Source organism: Marmota marmota, unplaced genomic scaffold (genome assembly GCF_001458135.2).
Source record: "Marmota marmota marmota unplaced genomic scaffold, marMar, whole genome shotgun sequence".
In the NCBI taxonomy this organism is placed as follows: Eukaryota; Metazoa; Chordata; class Mammalia; order Rodentia; family Sciuridae; genus Marmota; species Marmota marmota.
The window spans coordinates 17,909,690-17,926,098 of record NW_026000240.1 but is presented as its reverse complement, the minus strand read 5'-3'; positions in this window follow the sequence as shown (position 1 = coordinate 17,926,098).

Genomic DNA, 16,409 nt, shown 5'->3' with positions numbered 1-16,409 from the left:
ATTTTCTCTCAGAGTTTAGTCTATATTGTTCCAAACCCTCCTAGCTTTTAGGGTCTGGGTTGAGAATAAGCTGAAATTTGGATTGGTTTACTTGTAAATGTGACAACTCATTTTTCTCTAGCAGCTTTTGAAATTCTATTCTTATTCTGTAGGTTAGGCATTTTTATAATAATGTGTCTTAGAGTGGATCTATTGTGACTTTGTAAATTTGGAGTCTAAGATGTCTTCTGTATTTGAATTTCCATTTCATTCTTAAGGTTTGGGAAATTTTATGATATTATTTCATTGAAAAGATTGTACATTCCTTTACTTTGTATTTCTCTATCCCAGTGAATCTTAAATTGGACCTTTGAATGTTATTCCATATTTATTGAATATTTTGTTCATGGTCTCCTAACATTTTTCTCTATATTCAAGATTATATACTTTGTCTTTGAGGCCTGAAAATCTACCTTCAAAGTGTTCTAATTTATTGGTGAAACTTTTAACTGAATACTTAATTTAGTTTATTGATTCTTTCAATTTGAGTATTTCCACTTGGTTCTTTTTCAGAATCTCTCTCTCTTTATTGAAGTGATATTTCACTTTCTGTATTTTCTCTCTGATTTCACTCCTTGCATCATCTTCTTAGAAAATAGAACAATTTAACTATAAACTTTCTAATGTCCTCCAATATTTACTCCACTGTGTTGTCAATGGAGTCTGTTTTTGAAGCATTATGAGCTGTTTGGGATGGTTTGTCCCTTTCTTTTTTATGTTATTTGTATATCTACCTATCTATTGGTATAGTTCTGACTTCTTTTAAGTGAAGAACTACTTTGTGAGCTTCTTTTTCTTAAGATCCTTGGGTTGGGTAAATATTAAGATAATGATATTTTAAATCAATGTGTGACCTCTGCTGATCCCAATATCAGCACCACTTTAAGAGAGGCCACTGAGCTGAGCATGGTGGCACAAACTTGTAATTCCAGCAGCTTAGGAAACTGAGGCAGTAAGATATTGATTTTGGAGTCAACCTTAGCAAAAGCAAGATGCTAAACAACTCAGTTAGACCTTGTCTCTAAATAAAATACAAAATAGGGCTGGGGATGTGGCTCAGTGGCTGAGTGCCCCTGAGTTCAATTCCTGGTATCCCCTGCACCCCCAAAAAAGAGATGCCACTGAGCCCTATTTACTACAATCACTTCAGAGCCCAGCCAGGTTCTATTCAACTTTATGAGAAAGAAAAACTTGTTGTAATTGTTCCTTCAGTTCCTCATACTTAGGTATAAACATATAATAAATTTCTGGAATAGGTAAAAAAGTAATCATTAAATTTAGTAAACTTATTATAACCTTAATGAAGGCTAAAAGGTGGAGGGAGGAAGAAAGGGAACATTGGAGAGGGAAATAGAAAGAGAAAAATTATAAAGGGATAATGTACACCAAGGTAGATTAGATTAGATAAATGAATGGTGGGCATTGAGGTATTAGCAAAGAATGCAAGGGGATAAGTAGAAGATAACAGGAGCAGGTATAAACTAGAGCTTGGAAAACAAAGAGAAGAAGATTAATTTCAATTAATGCTTAAACCATGAGATGAAATACATTCAAATGGGTTGAAGGCACAATGTTGATTGTTGGGTTAACACTTATCATTCAAGTTAAGGTTATTCATAGGATCAAAGTTGATATTAAAGTTATTTATAGTATACCATGACAAGATAAAAAAAAATCTTGCTGAATCTTGATTTGGATTTCACTGGGGTGTGACATTTAGCAGATGTCCACCAGTCTTTGGCTGTGGATCTCTCCTGAGTTTCAGGGGCACCAGGGCCAATTTCTTAGTTGCTATAAACCTCCTTCTAGCAGCTTCTGGTTTGTCTTTTCAGGGGCCTGCATCTGGCTGCTCAGAGCATGCAGTGTTATGGGTTGGCTGTTTCTATTGTGTGCAGTGATTCAGGATGCAGGCTAGGGAGTACCCCTGTGATTGCTGTGGGTCACCATGCACCTGCTCCCCTCTACATGATCCTTTTCATGATAGTGAAGATTCTGGCAGAGACCCCCCCCCCACCTACCTGCTCTTTTCCTTTATTTGTGGTGACCTTTAATATATGTTCTCTGATCAGCCCCAAAATACTCAGGTTCAAAACAATTATTTCATGAGTCTTGGGTCTTTCCGAGAAGCTCATCATTGTTGGCCTTCTGTGATTCCCAAAGATATTTTTTTCCTTAGAATCCTATTTTCCTAAGATTTCACTCAATAATAAATTCAAATTTCCTCCTAATAGATTATCAGCTAACACAAAAAACTAATTTGGGATCAATTCACAGGTTCAATGCAAGGTAATGTATTATTGTTCTAAATAGGATATTTATGTTAATTGAATATTATTATTTGTCAATATTTATTATGGTTTAGATGTGGTGTCCCCAAAAACTTCATGTGTGAGACAAAGCAAGAAGGTTTGGAGGAGAAATGATTCCATTACAGCCTTAACCTAACCAGTGATTTAATCCCTGATGGGACTAACTGAGTGGTAACTAAGAGGCCGGTGGGCTGTGGCTGGAGGAAGTAATTCATTGGAGGTGTAGCTATGGGGTTTATATTTTGTACCTAGAGAATGGAGTCTCTCTCTGCTTTCTGATCATCATTTGACTTGTGTCCCTCTGCCACACCATTCCACCATGATGAAGCTGGCTATATGCGGACTGAGACCTCTGAAACCATGAGCCCTTAAATAAACTTTCCTCCTCTACAATTGATATGACATCTTTTAGGCATAGCAGCAAAAAAAGCTGACTAAAACAATATTCAATTTTAGCAATAACCTGTTAGTTTAAATTCTACAGATGTTATAACCTTACACTATTAGAATTTGTTATATGACAATTTAGTCAATCATGAATGTATTATTATTATTATTATTATTATTATGCCTCTGTTTCATGCATAAAGATGCTGTATTTTAATAATATTTTATAATTTCCTATAAACTGACATATCCATTCTGAAAAACATCTAATCTCTTAAAAATAATATAAACCATAAATTTATTTAAGTATGCCCATGATAAAATATTTTCTTTCATTTCTGTTTAAAAAACAAAATTTTGCTTAGTAATAAATAACAAAATTCACTATTTTTTCATGTATGCTGTTTTTCTTTCTTTCTTTCTTTCAAGTTTCTTTTTCTTTCTTCTTTTTTTTTTTTTTTTTTTTTTGTACCAGGGATTAAACCCAGAGGGGCTTAACCACTGAGTCTCATATTCAGGTCTTTTTATTTTATTATTTTATTTTGAGACAGGGTCATGCTAAATTACTTAGGGTGTTGCTAAATTGCTGAGGCTGGCTTTGCACTTGTGATCCTCCTGCCTCAGCCTTCTGGGTTGCTGGAATTACAGGGGTGCCTCCCATACCCAGCTTAGTGTGTTTCTAATGGTATAAATTTTAAAAGCGTAAGGGGATTGCTGCTAAATAAAATGGCATTATTTAATCACATCATCTTTGGATGTTGTCATCCCCTGATCTTTAATTGGTATTTTCTTTTAAATTCCAGTTATTCCCAGCCACACCTATTAACTACTGTATAAATCTATTCTTAAAAAATACTTTTAATGTACTATATCCATTGGTTTGTCAGTATGATTATGACATAGGAAGGGAAGAAAGAAGAAAGGGAAGAATGGAGAAGGGGAAGGCAGAGAAGGAGAAGCAAACAGAAATTCTGTTTGGTTGGTATATGTGAGCAAAGAAATTGATTAGGCATTCCCCTTTATTTAAGAGATATATCAGTACATAGAGTCACAGTCTGCCCTCATTTAGTCTTTTCATTTGCGATACTCCATATTACATGAGAGCACATCTATTTGAATCTCTTTAATATTCATGATCCTCTCACCATCCCGAGCAAAAGAGCTAAAGCATTTGATAGCAATCTGAGGAACTTGATTAACAATGTACTAATCATCAGTACCATTGACCTGATTCAAAAATGTTTTCAATTCATCCATCACTTTTATAACCAAAGATGATTGCATTACTTTACCATTTTTTATTTAAATACAGACCCCATGAGCTGAAAATATCGAGCTATGTCTACTAAATGCACCTTGAAACCAATTTAATTTATTTTTAAACTAAGTTCTAAAGTGACCTATAATAACCAATTAGTACTTGAACATAGAAAACCAGAGCACAAGTAGTCTGTAATAAAATCAATTCACTTTGATTCACATCACTAAAGATTAAATTGTGCCAAGAAATTAATTTTGCAATAAATTGTTATTGTTGTTACAAAAATTCAACTAAGAATATTATAGAAGTAATTATCCATATGCATTGAATGCAGAGTGTGAACTTTAATTATACCCAAATTGCTTATCATTCAAATGTTAATTTTCAGGATTTGATTTTTGTAGCCATATCTCACTTTTTTATTTTTAAGAACATAGAACATATTTTAATAAATCCTAATAAATTGAATACTATCATAATAAATTCAATAATGTAAAACTTATACTAGCCTATCGCTTTTAAATTCAATTATTACTTATATTAGGCTAATGTAAGATTATACTGTGTTCCAGTCATGGAACAGCTTACCTTCTATGCCAGCATGTCACTGAGAACTGGGTTTATTGGTGACTTTGCGCAGGATCACTTATTTTTAAAAAGAAATTAGCACCATGTAAATTGAATACAACATGAAATGAGAAAAAGAACAATATAATTATGCAGATGTATTGAAACATATCTCCATAGTAACAGGTCCAAAGTGATAGCTAATTTGGCTATTTTTTGCACATCCTCTTCCAATTTTTTCAAATATCAAATTATATTTAATGCCATATGCAGCAGCACACCTGTTGCTAAGTATTTCATATCATGATTTTCACATTCATTCCACATAAATTTATTCCTCACTTAACTTTTCCTGAAATATGATCATAAAGAGAGCTTAGATAACATTATAAATATGTATTTATAATAACAAATATATTTAAATCAATATTTGGGATGGCCAGCTATTGAGAAAATTATTATAATAGATTCTAATATCTCCAGTCCAACTTTCAACATGAGAATCTAATTTTTCAAATAATAAAATTATTTGTTGATCCACTGGCCAAATTTTCACATGATTACATGAAGGTAAATAGAACAAAAAACCTAATGAAACATAAAGTCTTCATATCTGCAGGGCCAGGAACTTGTGGAAATCACTCCACTTACTTCTATGTGGACCAATCTCAAGAAATCCAATATCCAATAAATTTAAGCAATTTCTGTTAAGGATATTTTATTTCCTACTTTCAATGTAGCTATTTAAAAAAATATATCATATTATAATTTTTGTTGATCAATTTCAGTTTATAAATACTGACAACAAATGTTTATTAGAAAAATATATGATAAATTAATATGATAATAATTATAATAATTATTATTTCTAAGGGCTTATTAATTATAAAATTTAAATAATAAATTCTCTTCTTCAATTTTAAATGATTATTAAGCCATACAATTTTTCAATTTCCAAAAGTATAAAGATATATATTTATATAAAAACATTTTATATTTACAAAAGTATTAAAAACTTTTGAAAAAGACTTAACTAATCTATATGAGGGTTGATTTTCTTATATGATTTGATGTTCCATATATACAACATTTTTTTCTTTTATTTAAAAGTCTGAATTATAATATCATATAGAGTGAAGAAAAAATTGAAAGCATTTTCCCTAAAATTAGGAACATGACAAGGATGTCCATTCTTGTCATTTCCTATACAATATAGTTCTTAAAAGTCTAGCCAGAGCAATCAGGCAAGAGAAGAAAATTAAAGGGATGCAAATAAGAAAAGAAGTCAAATTATCCCTGTTTGCTGATGACCTGATCTTATATTTAGAAGACACAAACACTCCACTAGAAAACTTCCAGAGCTTACAAATTCAAGAAAGTGTAACAAGATGTAAGATCAACATACAATATTTAAAGCTTTCCTTTACACTAATAACAGATACATTGAGAAAGAAATCAGTAAAACAATTCCATTCACAATAGCCTCAAAAAAAAATTAGGAGCAAATCTAACCAAGGAGGCAAAAGACCTCCACAGTGAAAATTATAGAAAGCTGAAGACAGAAATTAAAGAAGACCTTAAAAGATTCTAAGACCTCCTATGTTCTTGAATAGGAAAATTAATATTGTCAAAATGGCCATATTACCCAAAGCAATCTACAGACTCCATGTGATTTCTATCAAAATATCAATTCATTCTTTTTTTGTTTTTTAATATTTTTTTGTAATTGTAGTTGAACACAATGCCTTTATTTTTATGTGGTACTGAGGATCGAACCCAGTACCTCACACATGCTAGGCAAGCACTCTACTGCTGAGCCACAACCCCAGCCCATCAATGATATTCTTTACATGACAAGAAAATACAATCCTAAAATTCATATGGAAGAATAAAAGATCAGAATAGCCAAAGCAATCCTGAGCAACAAGAGCAAGGCCATAGTTATCACAATACCTGATCTCAAATTATATTGCAGAATTACAGTAAGAAAAACAGCATGGTACTAGCATAAAAACAGAAATTAAGACTGATGGAAGACAAAGGAAGACACAGAGACAAACCCATATAAACACAGTCACCTGATACTTGACAAAGATGCCAAAAATATATATTGGAGAAAAGACGTCCTTTTTAAAAAAAAATGATGTTGGGAAAACTGGATAGTCATATGCAGAAAAATGAAACTGAATCCTTATCTCTCAAATATAAACCCAAAGTGGATGAGAGACCCAGGAATTAGTCCATAAACACTGAAACTGCCCAAACAAAACAAGGGATCAACAATCCAACATATTTGCACAAGCACTGACTTCCTTAACAAGACCTCAAAAGGGCAAGAAATAAAACCAAGAATCAATAAGTGGGATGGCATGAAATTTAAAAATCTGCACAACAAAAGAAACAAATTAAAAGCAACAAGAGAGAGCCTGCAGATGTTCATCAAACAGGGGACTGGTATCCAAATATATAAAGAACTCAAAAGCTTTAACACCAAAAAAAAAAAAAAAAGGGAGAAAAAAATCAATAAGTGGGCAAATGACCTAAATAGTCATTTCTCAAAAATAAGAGGAAATACAAATGGCTAACAAATGTATGAAAAAAACATTTAACATTTTTAGCAATCAGGCTAATGCAAATCAAAAATACCCTGAGATTTCATCTCACTCCAGTTAGAATGGCAATCATTAAGAATATAAATAACAAGAATTGCTGGTGAGAATGTGGGGGAAATGTTACATTTTTGCTTTGTTGGTGGAACTACAAATTAGTGCAATCACTTTAAAAAGAAGTATGGAGATTGCTCAAAAGACTAGAATTGGAACACCATATGGCACAACTATCCCACTCCTTTATATTTATTCAAAAGAACTAAAATCAAGCCAGGTGGGTCGTGCACACCTGTAATCCCAGCAATTAAAGAGGCTGAAGCAGGAGGATTTTAATTTCTAGACCAGCCTTCACCTTTAGTGAAGCTTAAGCAACTATGCAAGACCCTGTCTCAAAACAAATGAAAAAAAAAAGAATGAACAAGTAAAAAGAACTAAAATCTGCATAAAATAGCACACGAATATCAATGTTTATAACAGCTATTCATGAGTTGTTGAACCAGTTTAGGGACCTATCAACAGATAAAGGAATAAAGAAAATGTGACATATATTCACAGATGGAGTTTTATTAAATCATGAAGAAGAATGAAAATATGATGTCTGATCATAAATGGATGGAACCAGAGAACATCATGTTAAGTAGAAGAAGCCAGTGAGAGAAAGTCAAGGGCCACATATTTTCTCTCATATGCAGAAGACAGTGGAAAATGAGGAATAAATAAAAAGATGACCTCATGAAAATAGTAGGGGGAACAGTGAAGCAGAAGACATGGACAGAGAGATGTAGGAGTGTTGGTTAAAAGGAAAGCAGAATAAAATTAACCAAATTAGGCTTTGTGTATGTATGAATATGTTACAGTGAATTTTATCTTTATGTGTAACTATAAAGCACTCATTTATCTCAAAAAATAAGTAAATAGAAGGAAGATTAGAAAACTAGAGGAAGAGAATCAGGGATATGGAAAAGAGGAGGAAAAGGGGAAGTACTAGGAATTGAAAAGCAGCATATTATATGCATTTCTGAATACATCAAAATGGGCCCATTATTATGTACAACTATAGTGCACTAATGAAAACATAGAAACGTGAGTCCCATCTTACAGGTAACTTCCTAGACAATATGCTCATATATGAATAGTTAGCAAAATGAAAATCACAAACATTGGCTATATTCTGCCTATTTAAATATTAAATATAGTTTTGATGGTTGGACATTATAGATATAAGGATAGATTAATTTCTTCTTCTTTTTCACATTGTTTTATCCATAATATTTAGTGATATATTAAGGAGATATTAGAATAGTTTTGCAAATAACTCTATAAAGTTTTAATATTTTCCTGCATTTGGACCATGATATTCTTACTATGTGTAAATGGCAATACTAGATAAAGTGTTTTAATGAACCATTTTTTTCCTTAGTGTATTTGAGAAATGCAGATAAAGATGAAAGATGTTTCCAAATAATGAAACTGGCCAAGAAATCTAGGTCATCATTTTCCCATGATGGATAACTGCTGGGCAGAGCAGAGACTGAAGTATAGACTTCAGTGGACACTTGTTATACAAAAATCCCAAAATACCATCGGTAAGAAAATCTCTGTAAAGTTCTGCCACTGAATTGTCCTTTTGGTCAAACAATTTATTATATTAATGAAGTGGAATAAAAAAACTGAAAATCTAAATGAATTAACAGCACAAAAGGAAATTTCAAAGAGTTAAGCAGAATCTTCCATTCTTAAGGAAAACCAAAGTTAGTCAAAGCTAAGATGAAATATTGGCAGTCCAACAAATCAAAGCAAAATTGGAATATTGGTAACCCAACGAATAAACTATTGTTCCTCTGTCTTTTGCTTTCAAAATGTTAAGAAGCACACATACACATGTGTATGCAAGTAGATATGTGAATGATCATTAATGAAAATGCTAACCTTCCCTTCATGTAAAAGGATGAACACAACCATCTAGTCTAATGTAGGATGTGAAGTAATGTTTGCTATGTCTCAATTATGTCTTGAAAGTTCCATGTGGTCCCAGTAAAGGGAGTGGGTAGCAATCATGAGAACAAGTCAAAACCAGAAAAAAGAAAGAAAAAGTAAAGCAAAAAGCTGGGAGGGGGAACAATATTTATCCTGACATTAAGAACAAACATCAACAGAATGGAGTATGTGAGTTGATCTTCATGGGGGGGGGAAGGGTTTGTGTGACAATGTCTGTAATTCTCACCCAGCTTGGAACTTGGTAGTTAGGTCGCATTTGCTCATAATGGAACATCTTCTTCTGGTGGGGTATTTGTTCTTGAACTCTAAACTGGTTGGAAGAACCCTGGACATGCTTTGTGGTGGGCGGTGGAAAAGCTCTTGAACTTGCCCCTGGATTCATGTAGATAATAGGTATGTTACTCTGAAAGCCATGATTAATAGAGTCCATTTGTAATAACTGAAACAACCTTCAGTAAACTGAAATTTTCAGTTTTAAACAGCTTAAGGTACATTCAGGTAAATACAGCCAAAGAGTTTATAATTAGTCTGACATTTCTAGACACAATTAACTTGCAGATTCAAACAGTTGATTTACATATATAAATATCATCATGCACTGACAATTCATAATCTTCCTTTAAAAATGTAACTTCATCATAAGTCATTCTTGGATAGATATTTAATTCACTTTATGGCTTCATTTTCTCCCCCCCCCCCTCNAAATGTATATATTTAGGGAATAGGACCCCCCCCCCTCTCTCTCTCTCACACACACACACACACACACACACACACACACACAGAGACCATTGAGGAAATCTTTACTTAATCACTAACAAACATTGCTAAGCCATAGATTTCCTTATACAGTAGTCCCATACAGCTTATGTGGCCTTAAGCTGTAAATAAAATTCTTCAAATTTTTGATTAAAGAGAAAATTTAGAAAATTATTTTTATATTATAGATTCCTCTTACCCATTTTCCATCTTTTTATTTCTTCACAAAATTCTCTTCACTACTTTTTGTGTTAGACCTTTTAAAATCTGAGTTTTAAGAATCACTTTAAATGAGCACAAAGAAGTTATTTTCATTATGGCATTGAAAATATAGAGTCGAACATCAATGTTATTATTCAGATCCTCAAATGGGAATCTATTTAATGGAATAAATATTTGGCAGACATAAGAGACTAGATGTCCCATGTATTCCTTCACCAAATGGCACAACTTACAGTCATATTTGTTTGCACCTCTTTTATTAAAAATCAACATTGGAAAGATAGGTCAGAGTAGAAAGTAGAGAAAACTACAAAATTAAATTAAAAAAAAATCCCAACTCATATGGATGGGTTGAAGTACAAATTTGCCATAACCTATGTATTTTTTGAAAAAGTATGCATTTCTTTAAAGAGCTATTTATATAAACCATTTATTTTCTACTATTTTAAGAAAGTGCTGCTTAAACTGGGATATTTTTGTACCATAAAATGTTTAAATTGAACAGAATTAATTTTAGGTCCAGGGACATGCATAGTTATCGAGCATTTAAAGCTGAAATCTGTTGCCTTAAGAATCCCTGGGAACCACAGCCTCTGAAATTCCAACAGTCTGTGTATCCATTTGTCTGGCCGCCATCAGTGAGACTATTGTGGGCACGTTGGTGTGAAGATGACCCCAGGGCCGCACCGTGCCAAGCCCTCAAGTAGGAATTACTGCCTTTCTTGCCTCAGTTCCCAGCTGTATTATGTCACCAAATCACATCACAGTGTAATCAAAGATGAATAAAATATTTTTTTCTTTTCCTTAAATGCTTTTTCTGTCAATTACAATCAAAGGACATGATTTCAGGTCTGTCAGCCTGTGAAGCTCTTTCCTACTGATGACTAAAGCTGTAATCTGCTAAATATAAAATGAATCAGAAAAGTCTTAGAATGATTTTGCTATTAAGAAGAGAATGTTGTTTTTTTTTTTTTCCTCCTCCCACAGGGGACAAAAAAAAGTAATTGGCCTTTAAAGAATGAAATCAAAGAATTTTTTTTTTTTTTTTTTTTAGAATGACTCCTTTGGTTTTCTTCCTTTCATGCTTGCCTCTTCCTGACTTAATTCTAAATCTTTGTTGCAACACTGGTTTGCTTTTCTGAGAAAATATACATAGTACTCCAAAACTATATGACTCTTTGTAAATATTTTATTAGCCCCTTGTCTTTGCATGTCTGTAACTTTCTTGCCATGATACTATCAATTAGGTACCCTGTAATATTAGCAGTAATTCTGCTATGACCCCCAACTTCTAGACAGGTTGCAGGCTTGATTATATTATTAACCATAATAAAAAAAAAAAAGAAACCATTTTCCTAGAATGATTTTAGCTTGGTAGTTGGGATTGCTTTCTTTGATCTTCTTAGTGTTATTTTACGATAGGTTGCTCCTCATTTACACTACAAATGCTGGCAAAAATGAAAGTCGTATCTCTGCTAGCAATGCCTGATAAAATAAAATAACTGGTCCAGCAGTCTCTGGCAGCTGCTTTCATCGATGAAAATCAGGTTGTTTATCAAGGGGCAGAGAGGCTTAGAATGTAAATGTTTGCCATCACGAGAAGCTTTATATAACCTGACATCAACTTCTGACTCTCCCATTAGATTTATCTTATTTCTATTTTTAACATGACTTAAGCATGTATTTGTGAATAAAGATACCTTCCTTTTGTGCCACACCAAATACATTCTTGGGGAATCAATTTCTACAAAAACTTAGGAAAGTTAAGAATACAGATGACATTGATATGAACTTAATTTTTACCCCCAGAATTTCTAATAAGTCCCCTAGTTTGTCTATTCTTCTCCTTTAGCTTATATTATTGTTTATTTACCAAAATAAGACACAATTGGCTGTGTTACCACATTGTATTTGTATTCTTGAGGGTGGGAGGGGAAAAATTAGACATCCGTTATCCAGTATTTTTCTGTCATTCATCACACACACATGCACACACACACAAATGGAAATACCATATTGAGAAAAAGCATGGTATTAAGCACTGTTTATTTCCAATACTAAATATAAAAATTTAGTGCTATATCTCTTCCATATACCAGGAGATATTGTTGTAAATCACTTGAAATAATATGTAATATACTGAGAAACTCTAGTTTCTTCAAAGTATTTTGATCAATAAACTAAAAAAATTTCACCAATATCAAAAAGGAAAACTCTGCTTTTATTTAAAGGAAAAAAAATAAAGGAAACCTCTAAAAGAGGGAGCAAAGACAGTTATACTTTTGGTTTTATTTTTGTCCCTCGATATGTGGTCTTAAATGCAAACTCACCAGATTTCAGCTTCTATAAAACAATTTGTAAATCACATTCTGATTAACAACCCCACTAGTTCCCAAAGCTAAAGAAATTATACACACAAAATTTCCTCCATGAAACCTGGTACAACTCTTGATCTTATTTTACAAATGAAAAATTAAGGGCCCCAATGTTTATTGACAGTGCAAGGCAAAAAGCTTTAATTAACAGGTCTAGAATCAAGGCTTTTCTAAAGCAAACGGCTGTCTGAAAAGGTCCAGGATCAACTTTCACATCTAAATAAAAAATGTCTAGAAAAAATGACAGTGACTTTTTAAAAATAAACTTTAAGTACATAATTAATATCTGAATATATTCTTGAAAAATAAGATACTTTGCATGAAGTTAATATCTCTTCAACTCCCAACTCAAATTTCGATCTCCTTTACTCAACACCTTCGAACAAAAACAAAGAAAAAAAAAACTTTATCAGAATAATTTCTTCCATTCCATTTTTTAAAAATGTATTGATATACACATATATGTACCCACTGAGAGGTGGGGGGTTACTATTTGGGAAGGAATCTGAATGCAATCTCAGACTCAGGCCATCTTAACTTGGATCGAAGCCCAGGACTCAGTACTGACAAGCAAGGACAGAACACCTTGGAAGGAAACCTCTGACAATGGTATCAACAAAGATGTCTTCATACATGTGCACAATTTTTCTTTACAATACTGAATTTGAATCCTTTTTCAGTACTTTCTAGCAGTAGAACTGAACAAATCATTTAAGCCCTCTGAAAATCATTATCCTTATCTATGTACAATGAAAATCATAGTATCTACCCCACTGAGTTCCTGTGAGGACTATATAAAATTATATACACAGGACATAGTGTTTACTTGTATTATCACATATTACTTTTAATTGAAATTAATTAGCATTTTTTCCTATGGACGTGCTGGTTACTTCAGAGAACATAAAACAGTTGATGTTTACCTTTATGTTCTTCATTATATTGCATAGTCAGATAACATATATAAGACACTCAAAAACATGATTAGATGGATGGGTAGGTAGATTAGCAAATATGCACATGATTCAAGAAAAGGAAAAAAATAGAAATTACTTGGTAAATTTGGTTGATTTATAGATAACAAGCTCTAAATACAACTTTCCTTTCTCCTTAAATGTTTTATATAATGAATATTTTCAAAACTTTCATTCCACACATACACCCTCTGCATGATTTCTTCGTAGCAGAAAATCGCAAACACCAGTGCTTCCCAAACTTTATCCCACCACACAAAATTAACATTTGTAAAACTCACTGGGGCACATCATGTCAGAAGTCAGGAGAGAGAGGATCTCAGCCATCTCAATTCCAGCCAGATCCCAGGGAGACACGCAGGTCTCTGATAACCCCCATAACACCATAGACTCACAAATGGACAAGGATTTACTGAATATTTACTGAAATACTGAAAATATTGCCTCGAGTTAATCTTTTCCTAGTGCCAATATCTGTGAATTTACACATATTATGATCTATGTTGTGCTAATGAACAATAACGAAAAACCTCAGGAGTCCCAAGGCCTTAAACAATATGGATTTCTTTCTCACTTGTGCTCCCTGTTTGCTAAGGTCTGGAATGCTCTGAGAAGCTCCATGTCATCCCCACTCCAGGACTAAGTCTGAAGGAGCCTTCCTGTCTAGAATGTCCCTGCCCATTGTGTCAGTGGGAAGACACCAGGTCACATGTTGGTTATCAAAGATTTCTGCCACAATTTCAGTGAACAAACAGACTCATGGCTATGACAAGGGACGGGTGTGTGAGGAAAAGCTATCCTGTCACATGCCTGACAGGGGACCACAAACTCATGACAAGTCCTAATGGCCCTTTATTTCCTTTTATTTTTCCTCCTTGAATGTGATTAAAAGGTCTTAGCATAAGGAAGCAGATGTAAAAGATTGTACATCAAAAATAGCAATCAAGGCAGTTCTTTTATAAAAGAGAATATTAAAATGCTATTTTAGCCTAGGAATACAGAGAGAGAAATATCATATCAGTAATAAGAGCCATCACTGATAATTGCAAAGTCAATTTTGTACCTGGGTTTGCTTTATTTCTCATTGTTTTTACCCAACTATCATTGAGAAATGCTAAATTTTCAAAATTCTAAGATGTCTTCAACACAATAGTCCATGAAAACATACAATTTACTTTTTTTTTAAGTTGTAGATGGATAGAATACTTTTATTTTATTTATTTTTATATGGTGCTGAGAATCGAACCCAGTGCCTCACACATGCTAGGCAAATGCTCTACCACTGAGCCCCAGCCCCAGCCCCACAATTCACTTTTTAAAGATGCCATAACTCGATTATCCAGGACGGAAAGCTTATGCAAGCTCAAGTACGCCGTTGTTCTGATAGATTTCCTTGAGCCACAGCCCACCTCTCAGTGGCAGATGCAGCTGCCCTGTGGTCCCCTGACGGACATATCACAATCACAGTCATTTCCCTGCATTAACTATGATATTCCTGCCAGTCCACTGTTGATCCCACATCACAGAACCAGTATATTTCATCTAAGTAGCTATCAAGCAGAGATCAGAGTGGTCTGATAGTTAATAAAGTGTAAGACACCTGACAAAGCCATATAGGTTGGAGATAAATACATGGATGCAGGAAAATTTTCCTTAGAGGAAAAATTGCTATAATGAGAAATGTGTCAGGGTAATATTTGCAATTGGGGAGGAGGGGAGGAAAGCATTCAAATGGTAGTAGTCTGTACAGCATCATGTAACAAAGTTTCTGGAAATTATATATATATATATATATATATATATATATATTATAATATTTATAATATATATAATTATAGCATTATATATATAATAGCTTTTCATTTGGATGTCTTAATACTTCTCTGTCTCATTTTATGGAAATTACATGAAAACAGCACATTTTGTACCCCATATACAGTGCTTGCACTGACAGGTGGCAGGTGGAGAAGCAACCCTGGAAGGAACGTGCCCCTATACTTCTAAATGCCCTGTGGCATACCTTGATGATACACAGGATGATCCAAAAATATGTGCCCTAAATCTTCAATATGGCAGCCGATTCCCATTCTGTGCACAAAGCAGACCAGAAACACAGAGACCTGATGGAACATGCATCCTTCAACCTGGTAAATGCAGTTAGATTAGCAAAAATATTTTAAAGCCGCCAATAAGTGTAAAAGTGTTACTTGCCATTGCATAATTATTTAATAAACCACATAAGATACGAACGCGCTTCGGTCACAGAGGGCCCTCTTCGCTCCGCACCATATGGCTAATAGCTTCGATCGCACATCACACCACACTGAGCGCTCCTTCTCATCGTACCGCATTGGCTGCAAGCTCAGTTTGCGGCTAATGTGCATGTTACCCTTTCACTGCATGTTTATTTTATGAAATGGCGGTGCCTCTTTTTTGGTGTTGATTCTAAAATGACAAATGACTATTTTTATATCCTAACAAGGAAATGACCTCCATATGAATTTTCCAAAGTGGTTTTTAATTTCTTTCTTTTTTTTTTTGTTATATTTTTGCAAGCTGCAACTCCAAACTGGGGCCTTTTGCATTTTGATAGATGTCAATAGGGGATGTCTATGTTTATTATGATGTCACTTCTAGGTGTAAAAAGCTAAAATAAATTATGTCCTGGAAACACTTGAGAACATTTCACCAGTCGATTTCTTCTCTGGGTCTATTATAGGGTCACAGGAAGAATTGGGGGGTTCCAAATAATTTCATTCCAGAAATGATCTTCTATATCCAGTCTCCTCGAGTACCTCCGGTGAGCATATCACTGCAGCTTCTCACTGAATATCAGCACATGTTGGAATATTTCCGACCGTGCATCAACATCCTGCTTTCTAAATGAACACTCATTGCGTAATGGATGT